The following is a 21474-nucleotide window of genomic DNA, read 5'->3' as shown; positions in this document are numbered from 1 at the left end:
TATGTGGTTGACTTTAATCAGAGAGATTGGGAATATGGAAGTGTGAGTATAGGACTACTATTTTTTTAAAAGTATATTTTATTGATTTTTTACAGAGAGGAAGGGAGAGGGATAGAAAGCTAGAAACATCGATGAGAGAGAAACATCAACCAGCTGCCTCCTGCACATCCCCCACTGGGGATGTGCCCGCAACCAATGTACATGCCCTTGACCGGCATCGAACCTGGGACTCCTCAGTCCACAGACCAACGCTCTATCCACTGAGCCAAACCGGTTTCGGCAGGACTACTCTTTTTATAATTAAAATGTGTTTCATTTAAATGTCAAATAAATATATTATTTTTATAAAAAACATGATAGGTACTAGATAAATTAATAAGTTTTCCTCATAAATTCACTTTTCATGTATGTATGCTTGCATATGGTTTCTTTGAAGAAGAGTTGTAGTCTGTTATGAGATGTAGTGTATAACCCTGAATGTGCCCATTGAAGAGAATCTCATTTTTGTTCATTATTTTTTGTGTAACAAAGACTGGTTTGTAGAAACTTTGCATATAGTCAGCATGTGTCCTGAAAGCATGAAAAATGAATGTTCTTTAGTATACAAAGATTTTCCACCATAGTCACAAAGAGTATTATATAAGGATTTTCTTGATAGAAAAATATTCCAGGCTCCATGGTTTTGTCTTGTTTCTTAAGAACAGAATCATTTATTTGTCACATTTTTATATACTTGAAAGCTATTTTCCATTTATACTCTTCTATGCCTACAACTTGATATTAGTGCATATTCTACACACACACACAGACACCTGCCATTTGAAAAAAAAAAGGATGGACCTTGAGAATATTATGCTAAGCAAAATAAGTCAGTCAGAAAAATCTAAACCATATGATTTCACTCATATGTGGGGTATAAACTGAATCTCATAGACACCAACAACATCATGGTGATTACCACAGTGAAGGGTGGGTGGGGGGTAATGCAGGGTAAGGAGGGCCAAATATATGGTGATGGAAGAACATTTGACTTCGGGTGGTGAGCACACAAAACAAAATACAGATCATGTATCATAGAATTGTACACTTGAAACCTATATGAACCAATGTAATCATAATTAATTTATTTTAAATAAAATAAAAATAAGTAGATACCAAGTCCCTAGAATTATAGAGACACCATGACTATTTATATCATACATTTCAGGCCATGGTTTCACAAATTTTCTACTAAAAATGTGTCTTCTTCAGTAATCTAGTGAACCAACAAGCACGTGAAAAATCTTCGTGATCACCTAAATGTACAACATATTGTACTATGTGCCTCACCTATGGCAAGAAATGGTTGATGATAGACCATAAAGAACATTTCCCAGTTTAAAATCAAATAGAGTTTATGTGGGAAAACTAGTTACACAATCAATTCAAACGTCATTCTTTTTCTCTTCCCAATTCCACTAAGTCCTGACGTTACAGACCTGACTCAGTCCCAGGCTATCCCAGTTCAGCCCTGACTGCAAAACTTCTTATATACAAATTTGGTCAGTCCTCAGCTCAAAACTCTTAAATCAACCAGAATTCTTAATTGCATAAATCTGGATGGCTTAAACAACACAAAAATTAACATTAGTATTACATACATCACAGAACATTTGAATAGAGTCAACTGAAGGAAGATAGAAAAATTGGTGTAACCTAAAACTACTCTGCAGACAACTAGCAGGCAGGTCACACGTCCTTCATTTTAAAGGTAGGAAAATGAATGTGTATGCAATTGTGCATATATCACCTGTCACCTGCTACAAGTGGGGTAGGACTAGGGGGAGAACTGGGCCACTGAGACCCAGGCCTTCTGAGTTACAGCCCAGCACTGAGGGCACAGGCTTTCTGACTGGTCTCTCAGTGGCACAAGGTTTGAAGAAGGGAAGAATAACCTGTAGTTAAGGGGGATGCCCTGTTCTGGGATTGCCTCCGGTGCCTGAGGCAGAGGCGACTACACAGAAGTGCTGAAATCCAATGATCCCAGGGTGTTCTGAAGAGTATAAATCAGATGCCTATTGATGAGGGGTTGCTGCTCTGACTCCAAGACTAGACTCCAGCTAAGCTGACATTTGTTCTCCACAAGGATTTCTACTATAGTATTTGTCAGGATTCCCATCAAGCTCTGCAAGCCTATTTCTCATCAGCCACTTAACTGCTCCTGGATCTTACAGTCCATGGGTACTTATAGTAAACTTCACCAGGCCAGATGGTCTCCTCAAGAAGCCGAAGGTACTGCACCCACCACTGTGGACATGATAGATTGCAAGGGGAATGTTCACCATTAGACTTGCTCCTCTAATTAGGGTACCAAAGATAAGATGAAGAAGAGTCTGTGTGTTTTCCATACATACTAGTAGCCATTTCCACTGATCCATTAGCAATAAAAGGAGTAGATCTAGTATTTGGCAGCCAACTCTGTCTTTGTTCTTTCCTTAAAAGCCTCACCCGAAGATGTTTAACTGATTTTAGTGAGAGGGGAAGAAAGGAAGAGAGAGAAAAAGAGAGAGAGGGGAAGAAGAGAGTGGGAGAGAGAAACACAATGAGAGAAACATTGATCGGTTGTCTCATATACACATCCCCACTGGTGAATCTGCTTGATCAAGCCAAGGAGGATATCTCTCCATGCATTGATTTTATTGCATAATATGGGCAGTGGTTTCTAACAATATTATCCATAATGAGGAAGAAGTTCCCAATTAGAAGGTGCGGCTAAATAATAAAATCCCGAATAAATGAAAAGCATTCATTCATTCATTTATTTATGCTTCTTCCATTGTTCCTTTGACATACAAATGACATTGTGACTCTCCAGTGCTTAATAAGTTTCATAAAAGGTTTAGTTCTATTGCCTGGCATTTAATTTTCTTCCTGTCATAACCCTGTTTATCTCTCCACTTTGTCTCTCCAGATACTTTCAAATTGCAAATTCCAGAATCAATAATTTTACAGTTTAATACTGAGGTGGTCTTACTTCTAGGCTTTTGGAGTGTGGGGGGGCACATTTCATTTCTGTTTTCACAAAACAATTCAAAGACAAACATTCTGGAAACCTCTGCCATGACAGTCATTCTAATTTATTTATCAAGATAAATGCTTCTCCATGTATAATGCCTCTTTCCCTATTTTGTTTATTTTATTTTGTTCATTAGATTCCACATATAAGTGAGATCATATGGTATTTGTCTTTCTCTTACTGACATTTTACTTAGCATAATAATATCCAGGTCCATCCATGATGTCACAAAAAGTATGAGTTCCTTTTTTATGGCTGTGTAGTATCTCATTGTGTAAATGTCCCACAGTTCTTTTGTCTATCTGTCTACTGATGGATATCTTTTTTCATATCTTGGCTATTGTAAATAATGCAGCTATGAACATAGGGATGCATATATTCTTTAAAATTGGTTTCAGATTCTTAAAATATGTTCCCAGAACTGGAATCAGTGAGTCAAAAGGCAGTTCCATTTTTATTTTTAAAGGAAATTCCACTGCTTTCCACAGCGGCTGCATCAGTAAGCATTCCCACTAACAGTGCATGAAGGTTCCCTTTTTCCACATCCTGGCCAGCACTTGTTGTCTCTTGATTTATTGGTACTAGCTGCTGGTGTACATGATGTGATATCCCATTGTGATTTTAATTGTGTGCATGATGTGATATCCCATTCTGATAATCAGTCACTTTGATCATTTTTTTTTTCATATCTATCGGCCATCTCTATGTCCTCTTTGGAGAAGTATCTATTCAGGTTCTTTGCTCATTTTTAAATTGAATTGTTTGTATTTCTGGTATTGAGTTGTATAAGTTCTTTTTATATTTTGGAAATTAACCCTTTATCAGATGTATCATTGGGAAATATGTCTTCCCATACAGTGGGCTCTTTTTTTTTCACTTTGTTGATGGATTTTAGTTTTGCTGGGACCAACTGACTGCTTTTAGATCGGAGGTGCGGGGCGTGGGGAGGGGGGAATGGAGAGGGGAGGGGTGCGCAATAAAATAAGGTGAAGAGATTAGCCAAGGAGCATATATGTTTAACCAAGAGACACAGAAAACAGTGTAGTGATGGCCAGAGTGAAGAGGAAGCAGGGGCTGGGTGGAGGTGGGCAGAGGGTTGAGGGACATCTGTAATGGTGTCAAAAATAAAGTAAAAAAGAGAATGTGATTAAATACATTACCTGGAACTTGGATCCTTTTCTCTAAAGGTTCTCAGAGGCTATTTCTGTTCTTTGTATCAGGAGCAATATTACTTCTCTGAAGAATTGACTGGCTTCTAATTTGTAGGCACTTTGACTTATGTAAAAGAAACATGCTTAACTCTCATATAGATCAGAGCAAAATCATTGACCTATGTGTAATAAAAGAATAAGAATTCATGATTAAATGGAAATTTATTAGACTTTTCCTTAGGTTTTATTATTTTTATCTGTTTTTCTGTTTGCCTCTACTTTCTCTTCTACTTCATAGTGTTTTTATTTCAGGTATTCAGAATACATCAATAATTGAGGGAAACATGCATTGCTGTTAAACACAATAAAAAATATACACTAATAAAAGATAAGTGCTTCTCAAAACACTATCTCTAGCTCATATAACCAAAACGAGTTAGTTTTTCCTCAAATGGTTTTAAACCAACCACTGTTTAAACTTTATTTCACATTAAATGGCGTATTAAGTTCACCATTAGATTACAGAATTGATTGTATTTTATAATAAATACTAGAGGCCCGGTGCATGAAATTCATGCACGGAGGGGAGTTGTCCCTCAGCCCAGCCTGTACCCTCTCCAATCTGGGACCCCTCGAGGGATGTCCGACTGCCCGTTTAGGCCCGATCCCTGAGATCGGGCCTAAACGGGCAGTCGGAAATCCCTCTCACAATCCAGGACTGCTGGCTCCCAACTGCTTGCCTGCCTGCCTTCCTGATTGCCCCTAATCACTTCTGCCTGCCAGCCTGATCACCCCCTAACCACTCTGCTGCCAGCATGTTTGCCCCCAACTTCCCTCCTCTGCCGGCCTGGTCACCCCTAACTGCCCTCTCCTGCAGGGTTGATCACCTCCAACTGCCCTTCCTTGCAGGCCTGATCCTTCTCAACTGCCCTCCCTTGCAGGCCGTGTGCCTCCCAACTGCCCTCTCCTGCTGGCCATCTTGTGGTGGCCATATTGTGTCCACATGGGGGCAGGATCTTTGATCACATGGGGGCAGCTATATTGTGTGTTGCAGTGATGATCAATCTGCATAGTATTCTTTTATTAGATAGAATAGAGGCCTGGTACAGGGGTGGGGTCCAGCTGGTTTGCCCTGAAGGGTGTCCCTGATCAGGGTGGGGTTCCCTTGGGGCATGGGGCGGCCTGAGTGAGGGGCCTGTGGTGGTTTGCAGGCAGGCCACGCCCCCTGGCAACTCAAGCAGAGGCCCTGGTATCTGGAATTTATTTTACTTCTACAATTGAAACTTTGTAGCCTGGAGCAGGGCCAAGCCTGGGGCTCCCTCCGAGGCCCCGTAGCCATTTGTGTTGGGGTTATAATTGAAACTTTGTTGCCTTAAGCAGGTGGGCCTGGCCAGAGTGTGCGGAAAGCTTTGCTTCCCCTGTTGCCGGCAGCAACCCTGGCCTGCCCTCTCAAGCCCCATTCTGCCACCATTTGTTTGAATTTGTTTACCTTCTATAATTGAAACTTTGTAGCTTGAGTGGAGGCTTAGGCCTGCAAAGGCTGGCAGAAAGCTTGGCTTCCTCTGTTACCTAGGAAACCTTGCTATCTGTGGCTGTAGCCATCTTGGTTTAGGTTAATTTGCATACTCGCTCTGATTGGGTGGTGGGCGTGGGTGGTGGGTGTGGCTTCTGAGTGTGTCGGAGGTATGGTCAATTTGCATATTTGTCTATTATTAGATTAGATACTCAATGAAAATATTGGACAGTGATGTTTTTAGCTTCAAGTGATATTTTTAATATTTTGCTGATCACATCAGTTTTTCTTTTAAGAATATCAGTTAAATCTTTATATATTATAAATCGGCACAAAATTTAATAAATATGAACCCAGAAATGACTGGAGGTACTTTACAAAGCAGTAAAACGATGGCATCAGCAAACTGTTTCCTGCCTAGAAAAAGTCCAGTGTAGCAGGAGCATGAATAGGTCAAAGTGAAAGTGAGGACTTCATTAATTTAGAAAAAGATAGTAGGAACAAAGCAGACATAATGGAAATCATAAGGACTAACATCAATTTCTAGACTCGCAGTAAAATTAATTCAAAGAAGCACTAGATAGCATGAGACATGATGGTATTGAGTATTATTTTTAGTTCCAATGGAGCATTCCAAGTTTGGGGCTGAATGAGCAAAGATATTTAGAATTAGAATAAATTTCTGAATTCTAATTACTATCATTCATTCTGAGCTATTTAATTTCCAACCTCAAATAAGGAACTTAGAAAAGTTCTGGTGTTTGCATCCTCCACTTTCCTAGATTCATTAATTGCTCATTTTTCTGTCATCTCAGAATTCTTGTCTACCTCTATTATTTCATTTATTTTCTTCTGCTTTGTAACATCGTTGTTAACATGCTGACCCAGCCATATTTTTTAGTAATTTCTTCTCTAAATGTAGATAGTTATACTGACTTAATAGAGCTTGTTCGAGATCAATTGTGATGCCCTGTGTAAAGCACTCAGCACACTGGCCTTGCACAATTAGAAGCCCATTATTCTGTCTCTATCAGTTTACTTCCTAGTTATTCTTTTATGAAGATACTAGAGACCCGGGGCACAACATTTGTGCACTGGACGGGGGGTCCCTCAGACGGACCTGTGCCCTCTCACAGTCTGAGACCCCTCAGGGGATGTCCGCCTGTCAGCTTTAGGCCTAACCCAGCAAGCAGACATCCCTTTCACAGTCTGGGGCTCTCACAGTCCTGGACGCCTTGCTCCTTACCGCCCACCTGCAGCAAAGGTGGGAGAGGCTCCTGCCACCACGGCTAAGCTCGCCAGCCATGAGCCCAGCTGCTGGCTGAGCAGCACTCCCCCTGTGGGAGCTCACTGACCACCAGGAGGCAGCTCCTGCATTGAGTGTCTGCTCCCTGGTGGTCAGTGTGTGTCATAGTGACCAGTTTTTCTGCCCTTTGGTCGATTTGCATATTAGGGTTTTATTATATAGGATCCACTTTATTATAGATACAAAGTTGCAGGAATATAAACAGTGTTTTAGTGTTTTGCTGAATAAAGGAATTTCAGTCTGTACCAATGGCCAAATTTTATAAATAAGAAATCTGGGGCCAAAGTTTATAAATTGAAATGTCTGAAATGACTCAACAAGTCAATGGAAAAACAAAGTCCCGGATATAATAAGTTAATGGATTTAAACAATAAATGCTATGAGTATCACTTCTTGACTCAGCAACATTCTTATTAGCATAGCACTTATCAAGAATCACTGGTTACCTTAGAAAAACATAGGTCCTAGGAAGTGATGAATTCTTTTTTTCCTGCCTTTCATTGGTTGACTGGTTTGGCTTTTTATTTCAACCATTCATACCTCAGTCACCATGATAGTGTGAGAAATAATGAGTCACTGTTGGTATTTAGTAGGAAGGAACAAAATTATCTTGTTTTAAGCAATTAAATATGTGTTCCCTTTTATACTTTTTAAAAATAATATATTTTTATTGATTTCAGAGAGGGAGAGAGAGATAGGAACATCAATGATGAAAATCATTGATCAGCGGCCTCCTGTATGCCCCATACTGGGGATTGAGCACATAACCTGGGCATGTGCCCTGACTGGGAATCAAACCCAGATCTCCAGGTTCATAGGTTGATGCTCAACCACTGAGCCATGCCAGCCAGGCTCTTTTTATACTTTTCAACTAATAACCAAGACCATGTTTATATAATTACTTTTACCTTCCTTCAACAATATTATTTAAACATCTTGGAGTTTCAATCTCTCCATCAGTACATGCTCCATTGTTGGCCATGTCCTCCTTTCCACATATGCTTTAACAGGCTGAGATTTTCTGTCATTAGAGAAAGGTTGGAATAATTAAGACTGAGTTGCAAAGTATCTATAATAATAAAAGCATAATATGCTAATCAGACTGGACATCCTTCCAGACATCTTTCTGGACAACCTTCCAGAGGAAGCCAGGGCTGCAAGGGAAGCCCCGGTCCCGGGTGCCAGAGGGAAGCCAGTGCTGGCAGCCGGGGGAAGGAAGGCCTACTCTTGCAGGAATTTCGTGTATCAGGCCTCTAGGTATCTATATAAATTCAAACAACTCATGTAAACTCACTTCTTTCCAGCGTATGTCTGTCTCTTCTGTTCTCCATGCCACAGAGTCCAGCACTCTGTTGTGTCCAAGAGATAATACAATAAATCTTTCTGCATGTAATTTGATCCTGGATATTTTTTCTTTTTCATTATCAAAAAAGAAAAGAGAAAATATTCACAATTAACTTTAGAGTAATGAGTTAATTTTGCAAAGCTAGAAATAAAATATTGATTTTGATAGTAAATAAATGAAGGATATATAGATATGGCCACATCATTGAGTTCAACGGTGTAGAACTTTCTTCATTCTAGAGTGGTCTTATCAATTCTATCTTTTTTTATGGGCAAGTATTCAATTGTGGAAATGTACCTATCCACTCATCTCCTAATGAACACTTTGTGTGCTTCCAAATCTTGGCTATTATAAATGACACTGCAATGAACATAGGGGTGCATATGTTCTTTTAATTCTAAACAAATTGGATTCTGTGTGTTTTTTGTTATTCTTTGAAATTAAAAATATAAGTTCACTTTCAAATTGGCTTACAAGCAGGGTACTCTAAGGAGCTTGAGTTGGTTGTTTATCTCAAATTTTCATGAAGAGCAAAATCAGTTGGATTTAATATTTTTCATAATTAAAAAAAATGTTGCAAGAAAATAAATAATATTAACCATGGCAAAGCCATTTCAATGGGCTCAACATAAAGAAAGATGTTTGCTTTTAATTTGTCATATGTCCTTCAAAGGGGCCCAAGTCTTCTCTGTGAGCAAGAAGTCAAAGCATTTTCTTCTACTGCAACACATTGAATGGCTTGGTGTTTCCCTCAGCACTGTATTTGAAAGCAATGCATTTTGTGCTAAAATCTCCTCTAGTATAACCATGAAATAATAAAGCAATGGAATATGAAGTGTAATGACCATGAGTTGACAAAGCAATGGCATAGGATATGTGGAATGTTTTTGAAGTGAACTGAACTTCCTTAAGGGCTTTTTTTTTTTTTAGATTCCTGATAGGCAGTTTCCTGTGAAGTGATGACCAGAGAACCTCTTATAGAAACCCTAGGTTAGAGTCAAGTATACATGTGCTAGGCATTATCTAAACCTCTCATGACTCTAATTGTGAAAGGAATCAAGTTGAATGAGTTTGATGGAGGCTATTTCTCAATTGTAGCTTCCTATTTAAAAAGAAAGAAGTGAAAGATAAATTGAATTATTGCTGTAGAAGTGTTCTTAAAAATATGCACATAAATATATTGTTTTCTATATACTTATTATCTAAATTAGCAAAAATAAATATTTTAAAAAGATAAGATAAATACAATGAAAAAATTCTAAGAACAAGTTCAACAAGTTTGGTTTCTATGTTATTTTCTATGTATTATACTGTTTTAGGTCTTATATTTAGGTCTTTGATTCATTTTGAATTAATTTATTTTTTCTCTTTTTTAAAATTGAATTTACTGGGGTAACATTGGCTAATAAAACCTTACAGGTTACAAGTGTTACAAGTGTAAAACTCTATAACACATCATCTCTCCATACTGTATCATGCTCTCACCACCCAAAGTCAAGACTCTTTCTGCCACTCTGGCAATCATCATAATATTGTCTGTGGCTTTTTTTTTCCTCTCAATCATTTCATTTTTTTCACTAAGCCCCTCCCCCCCCCAGACCCTCCACTCTGACAGCTGCCAGTCTGTTCTCTATGAGTGGGTTTCTATTTTATTTGCTAGGTCATTTTATTTATTAGATTTACATATGAATGGAATAATATAGTACCTATGTTTTTGTGGCTGGATTGTTTCACTTACATTAATGCTCTCCAGTTCCATCCATGCTTCTACATAAGGTAAGATTTCCTTCTTTTTTATGGCTGAGTAGTATTCATTTGTGTAAGTGTACCACAATATTTTTATCCACTCACCTACTGATGGACATGGGCTTCTTCCAAATCTTAACTCTTGAAAATCAAGCTGCAATGAACATAGGGGTGCATATGTCTTTCAAATTAGTGTTTTGAGTTTCTTTGGTTAAATTACCAGAAGTGGAATCACTGGGCCCATAAGGCAGTTCCATTTAAATTTTTTTACTTTCCATAGTGGTTTCACCAATCCGCATTCCCGCCAACAGTGCATGAGGGTTCCTTCCCTTTTCTTCACATCCTCTCCATCACTTGTTTGTTGATTTCTTGATGATGTTCATTCTGACAGGTGTGAGCGATATCTCATTGTGTTTTTAATTTGGCATTTTTCTGATGATATTGAGCATATTTTCATAAGTATATTGCACATCTCTATGTCCTCTTTGGAGAAGTGTTTATTCATGCCTTTTGTCCATTTTGTAATTGGATTTTGTTTGTTTGCTCCTGAGTTCTTTATACATCTTGGATTTTAACTCCTTATCAAATATATCATTGGTGACTATGTTCTCTCCTTTAGTGGGTTTTCTTTTCATTTTGTTAATGGTTTCCTTTGCTGGGCAAAAGCTTTTTAGTTTGATGTAGTCCCATTTGTTTAATTTTTTGTTTTGTTTTGTTCAATGAGATAGATATACTAGAAAAAATATTGCTATGAGAAATGTCCAAGATTAGTCTGCCTATGTTTTCTTCTTGGACTTCTTTAGTTCTGCGACTTACATTTAAGTGTTTAATACATTTTGAGTTTATTATTGTGCATGGTGTAAGGAGGTGTTCTAGTTTCAATTTTTTTGGCATACATTTATCCAATTTTCCCAGCACCATTGATTGAATAGACTGTCTTTACCTCATTGTATGTTCTTGCTTCCTTTTTCAAATATTAATTGACCCTAAAACTGTGGTTTATTTCTAGGTTCTGTTCCAATATCAATATGCCTGTTTTTATGTCAGTACATGCTGTTTGTTTATTATGACCTTAAAGTACACCATAGGTAGCATGGTATCTCTAACTTGGTTCTACTTTCTCAAGATTGCTGAAGCTATTCAGGGTCTTTTGTGGTTCTATATAAAATTTTCAGTATTTGTTCTAGTCCAGTGAGATATTCCATTGGTATCTTGATAAGAATTGCTTTTAACCTATAGATTGCTTTGGATAGTATCATATAATTTTGTTAGTGCATGTCTATTACCTCTTTGGTTAATCTTATTCTTATGTGTGATATTTTTTTTATACATTTGTAAATGAGTGGGGGTTTTTTTGTTTCTCTTTCTGATAGTTCATTATTAGTATACAAAAATACAACTGGCTTTTGAGTATTTATTTTGTATCCTACTGTTTTACTGAATGCATTAATCAGTTCTAGTGCTTTACCATAGAGTCCATAAGGTGCTCTATATATAGTATTAAGTCATCTGTGAATAATGACAGTTTTCCTTCTTCCTTTCCAAATTGGATGACTTTTAATTTTTATTCTTGTCCAATTGCTGTGTCTAGAATTCCCAGCTTTCTTTATAGTGTCTTTATCTGGTTTTAGAATTAGGATAATGCTTTCCTATAAAATGAGCTTTGGAGACTTTCCTTCTCTTGAAATTTTGGAGAAGATTGGGGATATATGCTAATTATTCTTTTAATGTTTGGTAAAATTTGCCTGTAAAGCATCTGGCCCAGGACTTTTGTTTGTTGTCAGTTTCTTGACCACTGTTTCAATTGCATTAGTTATAATCACTCTATTCAGGTTTTCTGATTCTTCCTGATTCAGTTTTAAAAGATTTCACATTTCTAGAAATTTATCCATTTTGTTCAGGTTGTCCAATTGTTGGCATAGTTTCTTTTTAACTATTTTCTTAAACTCCTTTGTATTATCCTGTGTCAGTTGTTACTTCACTCTGTTTTCTGATTTTACTTATTTGGGCCATCTCTCTTTTTTCCCTTGATGATTCTAGTTAAAGTTTTGATAATCTTGTTTATCTTTACAGATAATCAGCTCTTGGTTACATTGACTTATTGTATTGTTTTATTAGCCCGTATGCAATTTATTCTTGTTCTAATCTATTTTATTTCCATCATACTACTCTGTTTCCTTCTCGTAGGTATAGGATTTGATTGCTTATTTGAGATGCTTCTTGCTCTTTCAAGTAGGCCTGTAATGCTACAAATTCCCCTCTTAGGACTGCTTTTGTTGTTTCCCATATATGTTGGGTTATTTTGTGTTCATTTTTATTTGTATCAAGGTAACTTGACCATTGTTTAGTAATGTTATTTAGCCTCACTGTGTTTGAGTGTTTTGCATTTTTTTTTAATGCAATTTATTTCTAGTTTCATGCCACTGTGGTCAGGGAAGATGCTTGATATGATTTCAATCTTTTTGAATTAACTAAGACTTATTTTTTGTTCTCATATGTTGTATAGCCTAGAAAATGTTCATGTGCATTTAAAAAATAATGTATTTGTATTCTGCTGCTTTGCAAAATGTCATGTAAATATCAATTCAATCCATCTGGTCCAGTCTGTAATATAAGGCTGTTACTAATTGGTTATTTTTTTTGTGGGGGAGATATATCCACTGATGTCAATGGTGTGTTAATATTACCTAATCCTATACAATAAAGAGGCAATATGCAAATTGACCATCACCCCAACACACAAGATGACCGCCCCCATGTGGTCAAAGATGGCCTCCCCCATGTGGACACAAGATGTCCAGCAGGGGAGGGCAGTTGTGGGAGATCAGGCCAGCAGGGGAGGGCAATTTGGGGGGACCAGGCCTGGAGGGAAGGACAGTTGAGGGGGACCAAGCCTGCAGGAGAGAGCATTTGGGGGCACCAGGCCTGCAGAAGAGAGCAGTTGGGAGGGACAAGGCCTGCAGGGGAGGGAGTTGGGGGGGACCAGGCCTGCAGGGGAGGGCATTTGGGGGCGACCAGACCAGCAGGGGAGCAGTTAGGTGTTGATCAGGCTGACAGGGGAGTGGTTAGGGGGTGATTAGGCTGGCAGGCAGAAGTGTTTAGGGGCAATCAGTTGGGAGCCAGCAGTCTTGGATTGTCAGAGGGATGTCCAACTGCCCGTTTAGGCCCGATCTCACCAGGATCCAGCCTAAATGGACAGTGGGACATCCCTTTAGGGGTCCCAGATTGGAAGAGGGCTCAGGCCAGGCCGAAGGACCCCACCAGTGCATGGATTCGTGCACCGGGCCTCTAGTCCTAAATAATAAAAGCCTAAGTGGCATCCTGCCCTCGCACGACGTCGTGATGAGATGGCCGCCACAAGATGGTCACCACAAGATGGCCACCACAAGATGGCCATGTGCACAGTGGAAGTGGGGCCTAGTAGCCACTCCATGCAGTGTGGCCTGGGGGTTTCGTGGCTCTGCGTGGTGCGCGGAGGCCAGTTCCAGTGTCTCTGCAGCCTTGCGTGGAGGAGGCGGGTCCCGGCAGAGGAGGCGGGTCCAGCGGAGGAAGCAGGTCACAGCAGGGGAGGGCAGTTGTGGGTGATCAGGCTGGCAGGGGAGAGCAGTTGTGTGCAATCAGGGCACTTGGGGGCGATCGGGCCGGCAGGCAGAAGCGGTTAGGGGCAATCAGGCAGGCAGGCAAGTGGCTAGGAGCCAGCTGTCCCAGATTGTGGGAAGGATAGGGCCTAAACTGGCAGTCGGACATCCCCCAAGGGGTCTGAGATTGGAGAGGGTGCAGGCCGGGTTGAGGGACAACCCTCCCCCCGTGCACAAATTTCATGCACTGGGACTCTAGTATGACTATATTACTGTTGAACTCTCTGTTTAAGTCCACCAAGATTTTCTTTATTTATTTAGGTGCTCTTATGTTATATAGATATATGTTTACAAGGGTTACATCCTCTTGTTGCATTGATTCCTTTCATATTATATAATGTCCTTATTTGTCTCTTATATGGCCTTTCTTTGAAGTTTATTTTGTCTAATATAAGTATTGCTACCTCAGATGTTTATTTTATTTCCATTTGCATGAAATATCTTTTTCATCTTTTCACTTTCTGTCTGTGTTTATATTTTATTCTGAGGTGGGTCTTTTGTCAAAACTTACATATGATCATGATTTATTATACATTTACCTACCCTATAACTTTTTATTAGAGCATTTAATCCATTTACATTATTTTTCTGTCAGATCTTTTTAAAAAAATATTTATTGTAGAAAGAATTACATGTGCCCCTTTCTCCCCCATTGATCTCTCCCAGTCTGCCCTAGTGTCCCCACCTCGTCTTTCCCCAATCCCTATTGTCTGTGACCATTGGTTATGCATATATGCATACACATTCATTGGTTGATCTCTTTCCACCCATTAACCCTCCCCTGTCTTCCCTCTGAGGTTTGATGGTTTGTTCGCTGCTTCTATGTCTTTAGATCTATTTTTGTTCATCAGTTTATGTTGTTCATTATATTCCACATATAAGTGAGATCATGTGATACTTATCTTTCTCTGACTGGCTTATTTTGCATAATGCTCTCCACATCCATTCATGATGTTACAAATGGTAAGAGTTCTTTCTTTGTTATAAACCCATAGTATTTCATTGTGTAGATTTACCATAGTTTTTTTAATCCACTCAGCTGCTAATGAGCACTTAGGCTATTTCCAGATCTTAGCGATTGAAAATTGTGCTGCTATGAACATAGGGGTGCATATATTCTTTTTGATTGGTGTTTCTGATTTCTTGGGATATATTCCTAGAAGTGGGATTAATGAGTCAAATGGGAGTTCCATTTTTTGAGACAAATCCATACTGTTGTCCATAGAGGCAGCACCAGTCTGCATTCCCACCAGCAGTGTGCAAGTGTTCACTTTTCTCCACATCCTTGCAAGCACTTATTGTTTGTTGATTTGTTGATTATAGCCATTCTGACAGGTGTAAGCTGGTAAATTATTGTGGCTTTGATTTGCATCTCTGGGATGATTTGTGACTTTGAGTATTTTTTCACATGCCTCTTGGCCTTCTGTCAGTCCACTTTTGAGAAGTGTCTATTTAGGTCCTTTGCCCATTTTGATTGGATTATTTATTTTTCTTTTGTTAAGTCCTATGAGTTCACTATAAATTTTGGAAATTAAATCCTTATCAGATGTAACATTGGCAAATATGTTCTACCATGCAGTGAGCTCTCTCTTGTTGTTTTGTTGATGGTTTCTTTTGCTGTGCAGAAGCTTATTATTTTGATGTAGTCCCATTTGTTTATTTTTTCCTTAGTTTCCATTGTCCTGGGAAACATATTGCTACAAAAAATGGCTGATATTTTGCTGCCTATGGATTCTTCTAAGATGTTTATGTTTTCCTGTATTATATTTAAGTCTGTTATCCATTTTGAGTTTATTTCTGTGTATGGTGTAAGTTGGTGGTCTAGTTTCATCTTTACCTATCCAATTTTCCCAACACCATTTATTGAAGAGACTGTCTTGACTCCATTGCATGGTCCTGCTTCCATTGTCAAATATTAATTGAGCAAAATGGGTTGGGTCAATTTCTAGTTTCTCTGTTCTGTTCCATTGGTCTATATGTCTGTTCTTGTGCCAGTAAAAGACTATTTTGTATTCAATGGCTTTATAATATAACTTGATATCTGGTATCATGATTCCTCCAACTTTGTTCTTCTTTCTCAGGATTGCTATGGCTATTTTGGGATCTTTATTTTATTCCATATAAATTTTTGGAGAGTTTGCTCTAGGTTGGTGAAATATGCTGTTAGTATTTTAATAGGGATTGCATTGAATCTATAGATTGCTTTGGGTAGTATGGACATTTTAATGATGTTGATTCAAATCCATGAAAACCTTGGTATATTCTTCCACTTGTTTATATCTTCCTCTATGTATTTTTTCAATGTCCTGTAGTTTTCTGAGTACAGAAGGTCTTTTGCCTCCTTACTTAGTTTATTTCTAGGTATCTTATTTTTTTTCTTGCCATGATAAATGGAATTTTTTTAAAGTTTCTCTTTCTGTGAGTTCATTATTGATGTATAAAAATTCCAGAGTTGCCGAAACTGGTTTGGCTCAGTGGATAGAGCGTTGGTCTGTGGACTGAAGGGTCCCAGGTTCAATTCCGGTCAAGGGCATGTACATTGGTTGCGGGCACATCCTCAGTAGGGGGTGTGCAGGAGGCAGCTGGTCGATGTTTCTCTCTCATCGATGTTTCTGGCTCTCTATCCCTCTCCCTTCCTCTCTGTGGAAAATTAATAAAATATATTTAAAAATTTTTTTCAGAGTTTTCTGGATGTTACTTTTGTATCCTGCTATGTTGCCAAATTCATTTATTAAATCTAGTAGTTTTTTTTTATGGAGTCTTTAGAGTTTTCTATGTAAAATATCATGTTTTCTGCAAATAAGGACAGTTTTACTTCTTTTCAATTTGGGTGCCTTTTATTTCTTCTTCTTGTCTAATTGCTATGGCTAGCACTTCCAATACTATGTCAAACAGGAGTGGTGAAAGTGGGCATCCCTGTCTTGTTCCTGTCCTTAGGAGAAATGGTTTTAGTTTTTTCCCATGGAGTATTATGTTGGCTGTAGCTTTCTCATATAAGTCTTTTGTTATGTTGAGGTATGTCCATTCTATTCCCACTTTGCTTAGAGTTTTTATCAAAAAAAGGTGTTGGATTTTGTCAAATGTCTTTTCTGCATCAATTGATATGATCATGTGATTTTTGTCTTGCCATCTGTTAACATGCTGTATCCCATTTTTTATTTGCGGATATTGTACCAGTCTTGCATCATCAGAATAAATCCTACTTGGTCATATGACTTTTTTAACATATTTCTGAATGCTATTTGCTAATATTTTGTTGAGGATTTTAGCATCTATGTTTGATAGGAATATTGACCTGTCATTCTATTTCTTTGTAGTGTCGTTATCTGGTTTTGGAATTAAGGTAATGCTGGCTTCATAGAAGGAGCTTGGAAGTGTTCCTTCCTTTTGAATTTTTCAGAACAGTCTGAGGATGTTGGTGTTAGTTCTTCTTTGAATGTTTGGTAAAGTTCTCCTGTGAAGCTGTCTGGCCCAGGGATATTTGGTGCAAGTTCTTTTAAATTACTCTTTCAATTTGATCAGTAGTTATCAGCCTATTCAGGTTTTCTGATTCTTCCTGATTGAGTTTTGGAAGATTGTATTTTTTTAGTAATATGTCCATTTCATCAAAGTTGTCTAGTTGTATGAGTAGAGTTGTTTTTAGTATTTTTTTTACAATTCTTTGTAAGACATGACAAGACATGACACAGAAGGAACAGAACACAAATGGACACAAGACACCTATAACCCCAATAAAAGTGACAATCAGAGAAAAGAGAATTAAGAAAAAGAGACAAAGAATGATAATGATAGAAAAAGAAAGAAAGAATATGGGGATTAAACACAACAAAACAAAAAACGCAAACAAAAAACACCCAGAAAAAAGGGGGCGGGGGCAGAATCTGTTGGTACAAATTTAAATAGAGAAAATAAGGTTAAGGAATTGGGTGAATAAGGGAAGGACCATGGTTTAGAATAGAGTAGGGAATAAAGAAATGAGAAGACAAGAAGAAAACATTTAAAAATAAAATAAAGTAATATTTTTTGAACAGGAGAATAGAGGAGAGGGCAGATAGGCCTAAATTTATGAAGTGAAACAAGTTAAAAAACTAGGAGAAGAAAAGAGCAAGATAAGGGAGAAGAAAAAAAAATAAGAGTAGTGAAGAAAAAAAAAAAATAGAAGGGGAAATGGAGTGGGACCACAGAAGAAGAAATTAGATATACTAAAAGCAACAGAGACTAGAATAATAACGCATCGATAAAGAAGATCGATTTTTGAAAAGGGGGTGCTGTTTCGCTTTCAGGGAATAACATGAGTTTTGTGTGTTTTTTCCTGACCCAGAGCTACTTCTCCGCAAGAGGTTCAAAATATTACTCTGGCCTTGGCTGGTCAGATATCTTTGTATGGAGACCAATGGGGTTGGCTGGAAACCTGGAGTTTTTATCAGTCTGGTTGCCAGAATAGTGAGACGGAATGGCCCCTCTTCCAATGCAGTCACTGAGGGGCTCCTTGGGATTATATTCAGACCCATAAATTTAGCCTCTGCCTTTGTTTCCTCTGTACAGCTCAAAATGCAGGGAGTGGCAGGCTTTATCACCTGCCTTGAGGCTACTAGGAGGGGCTTAGCTCTTCTGGGGAGAATGGCCTCTTAGGTTTAGAAGTTTAAGAATGTCCCATTGCAGGACCCCTGGCTACTGCTTTTCCACATCTCCCTACCCTGCTTTCCTCCCCAGCCCCTCAGGCACCTCAAGTCTGTGCTTCCCTCCCGGCACCAAAGCCTCAGGTGAGTGTTTGCAATTGAAAAGTGTTTCCTGTGTTCTGGGTTTAGAGAATAAAAGCAAAGACAAAACAAAACCAAAACAACAATGAAACTGCGGGTTTCTCTCATGCCAGCACTGCGCTGCTCAGGCCACCTTTAGCGGTGCAGTCTTTCATCTGGTCCAGGTTCCCTGGCTGCCAGCCAATCTGTGGCTTTTCCTTTCCTTAGCTGGATGTTATGCCTGTTGCCAAAGGACATGGCTTTGGAGCAATGCAGCTTCCTCCTCACCCTCTCATCCAGCTGGCCAGCTGCCCCTCTCAAACCCACATCCGCATTCCCACTAGTCTCCAGGTGTCCTCTCAAGCTATAGCATTTTAATTTAGAATCACGTGTCTCTCAGGAAAAGAATGGGACCTCCATGACAATGCTTTTAATGTAAGTCATTAGATATTTTATATGTAAATATAGAATAACTTTATATCAATAAATTTTTTAGTTTGTATCCATGGGTATCTACATCTATCTGGCTCTATACCTATGCTTCTAAAGCCAACATCAGTTTTCCTTTTTCTACTATCATCATTTCTTTTTTTTTTTTTTTTATGCATGTTTTTATTTATTTTTAGAGAGGAAGGGATAGGGATAGAAAGATAGAAACATCACTGATGATAGGGAATCATTGATTGGCTGCCTCTTGTACGCCCCCTTCTGGGGATCAACCTGCCAACTGGGGCATGTTCCCTGTCCAGGAATCAAACTTCAACCTCCTGCTTCATGGGTCAAGACTCAACCATTGAGCCACACCTGCTGAGCAACTATCATCATTTCTTAATTTGACCTAAGAGTTATCTACCACCCCCTCGTTCCAACACACACTAGTGACCCAGACTTCCACCATCCTCTCCATGGACTTTGTGTCATGGGTTGCCCCATGGAAGCTTGTATCCAGGGAGAAGAGTTGGGCATAGTAGGTGGTTATTTATCATCTTTATAAGAACAATTCTGAAGCTCTCAGGGACATTGTCCACATATTTCTGCTCATACATGGGAATTAGGAATACTTTGAAAATGTAACATGTACATACAAACCAGAAAGTTAATTAATGAGATAGGAGGGAGAAGTTGGAGACAGAGATCTATCTCTGCTTCAGTATTAGTCATCCTCCTCTACCCACTACATATTCCTTTTTTCTTCTTCTTTAATAAGCACTTGGTATCCAAAAGGATGTAATTCAATCTTAGGGCCCTGGTCCTATATCATCTCCTAATATGTAATCCTATAAATAGAACTCCGCTTGAAAAACATCAATTATAACTCTGAATAGTCATACTTACTAGGAAAGAAAAAGAATCTCTCCAAAAGTCACATATCTGGCATGTAGCTGAGCTCTTAGACTCATGAAAAATCTTTTAAAATTTTTTAAAAATTACTTTATTGATTAAAGTATCACATATTTGTCATCAACCCCCTCCCCATTCCTATCCCAAACCCCCCCACATGCATGCCCCCATCTCCCTGTTGTCCATGATCACTGGTTAGGCTCATATGCAAGCACACAAGTCCTTTGGTTGATCTATCTCCCTTGTCCCCACCCTCCCCTACCTTCCCTCTGAGGTCCGACAGTCTGATCAATGCTGTACTTGTTCTTCAGTCTATATTGTTCATCTTTTCCCCTAGATGAGTGAGCTCATGTGATACTAGGAATACACTTATAGGAACCAAAAATGAGACAAGCAATAATGGTTATGCTGAGAGGCAAATGAATCAGTCTGCAGTGAGTTTCTTTCTGGGCCAACAGTTCTTTTGAGTCCCGATTTCTATGTCCAACAGTTGTTTATGTGTACATAACAGCAATGATATTTCAGTTCTGGATGGTGGACAAATGGTGGTAATGCAGGTCCGACCCTCTCTGGTTTGGTCCTGAGCAACCTGCAGTGACGCACAGCTGCTAACTGCTAGTATGGCAAGGCGACGTCAGTGTCTTCCATCTCTGGACTGCTTCTCTTCTGTCTTCATGGCTGGAGTAGTCCTGTAGATTCCTCTCTGTTGCCGGAATCCACATGGTCTCGGAGTTGTTTTCTGAAAATATACAATCATATTCTCGACCAAAAGTTAATAAAGGAATATTTTCTATAAATTTGACTTGGGATCCTATTTCAGTTTTTGCTCAAATGATTTTCCTCGGGCTTGTTTTGACACCTTGTGTGTTTTTCATGGGTGTCTTGCTTTTAGCCTTACAGTTAATTTTCTAAAGTATTAATTTTCTAGATGTAATTTACTTACAGGTTATTTTTCCTTACATGATATTCTTCTACTATCCCCCCTTTCTTCATTTAAATATTAGGAGGCTTTTGAAAATTTTATAATGTAGTCTTGATGGCTTTTAAATTTTAATTTTTTGCACTATAATATTACTGTTTTAGGTTCATTACATGGTGCGCAATTTTATCATGAGATGAACTACCAATAAAAATTTTAGTTAACACTTTAGGAACACCTTTTTGTCCAGTACAATTAATTTTTCTAGCATATTCGCTTGTTTCAATTAGCCAATTTAAATTTTCCTGAAAACTTGGCTACTATTTTACTCTCAAATTTATTACTCTAACAACAATCTTATTTTACCCTGTAAATATTAGTGGAAAGGATTATTTGCCTTCTTGAGTAGGTCCTGAGCATTCCTGGTGGTAGGCTGGATTTAGGTATCATAAATCCACTTCCCCACACCATGGGTACAAGACAACTCAAACAATTCTTGTTGGAGTGAGAGGGCAGCTGCTGTTGGCCAAGTCTCTGTCGGTCACCTGGGTCCTGATCTGAGCTGGGCATGGGAAGCACGAAGTAGCCATGGGGGTAGGAGACCTCCCTCAGAAGGGGCTAGGGTTCAGGCCCCTGCAATGTTGGGGGGGGTGAGGTTCTGTGCCCCACCTCTGTAGACCCCCAAGTTCTCTCCTGATGGCCCCTATATGACTGTGCCTGT

Source organism: Eptesicus fuscus, chromosome 11 (assembly GCF_027574615.1).
Source record: "Eptesicus fuscus isolate TK198812 chromosome 11, DD_ASM_mEF_20220401, whole genome shotgun sequence".
Taxonomy (NCBI): Eukaryota; Metazoa; Chordata; class Mammalia; order Chiroptera; family Vespertilionidae; genus Eptesicus; species Eptesicus fuscus.
Note: the sequence above shows the minus strand (reverse complement) of the source record.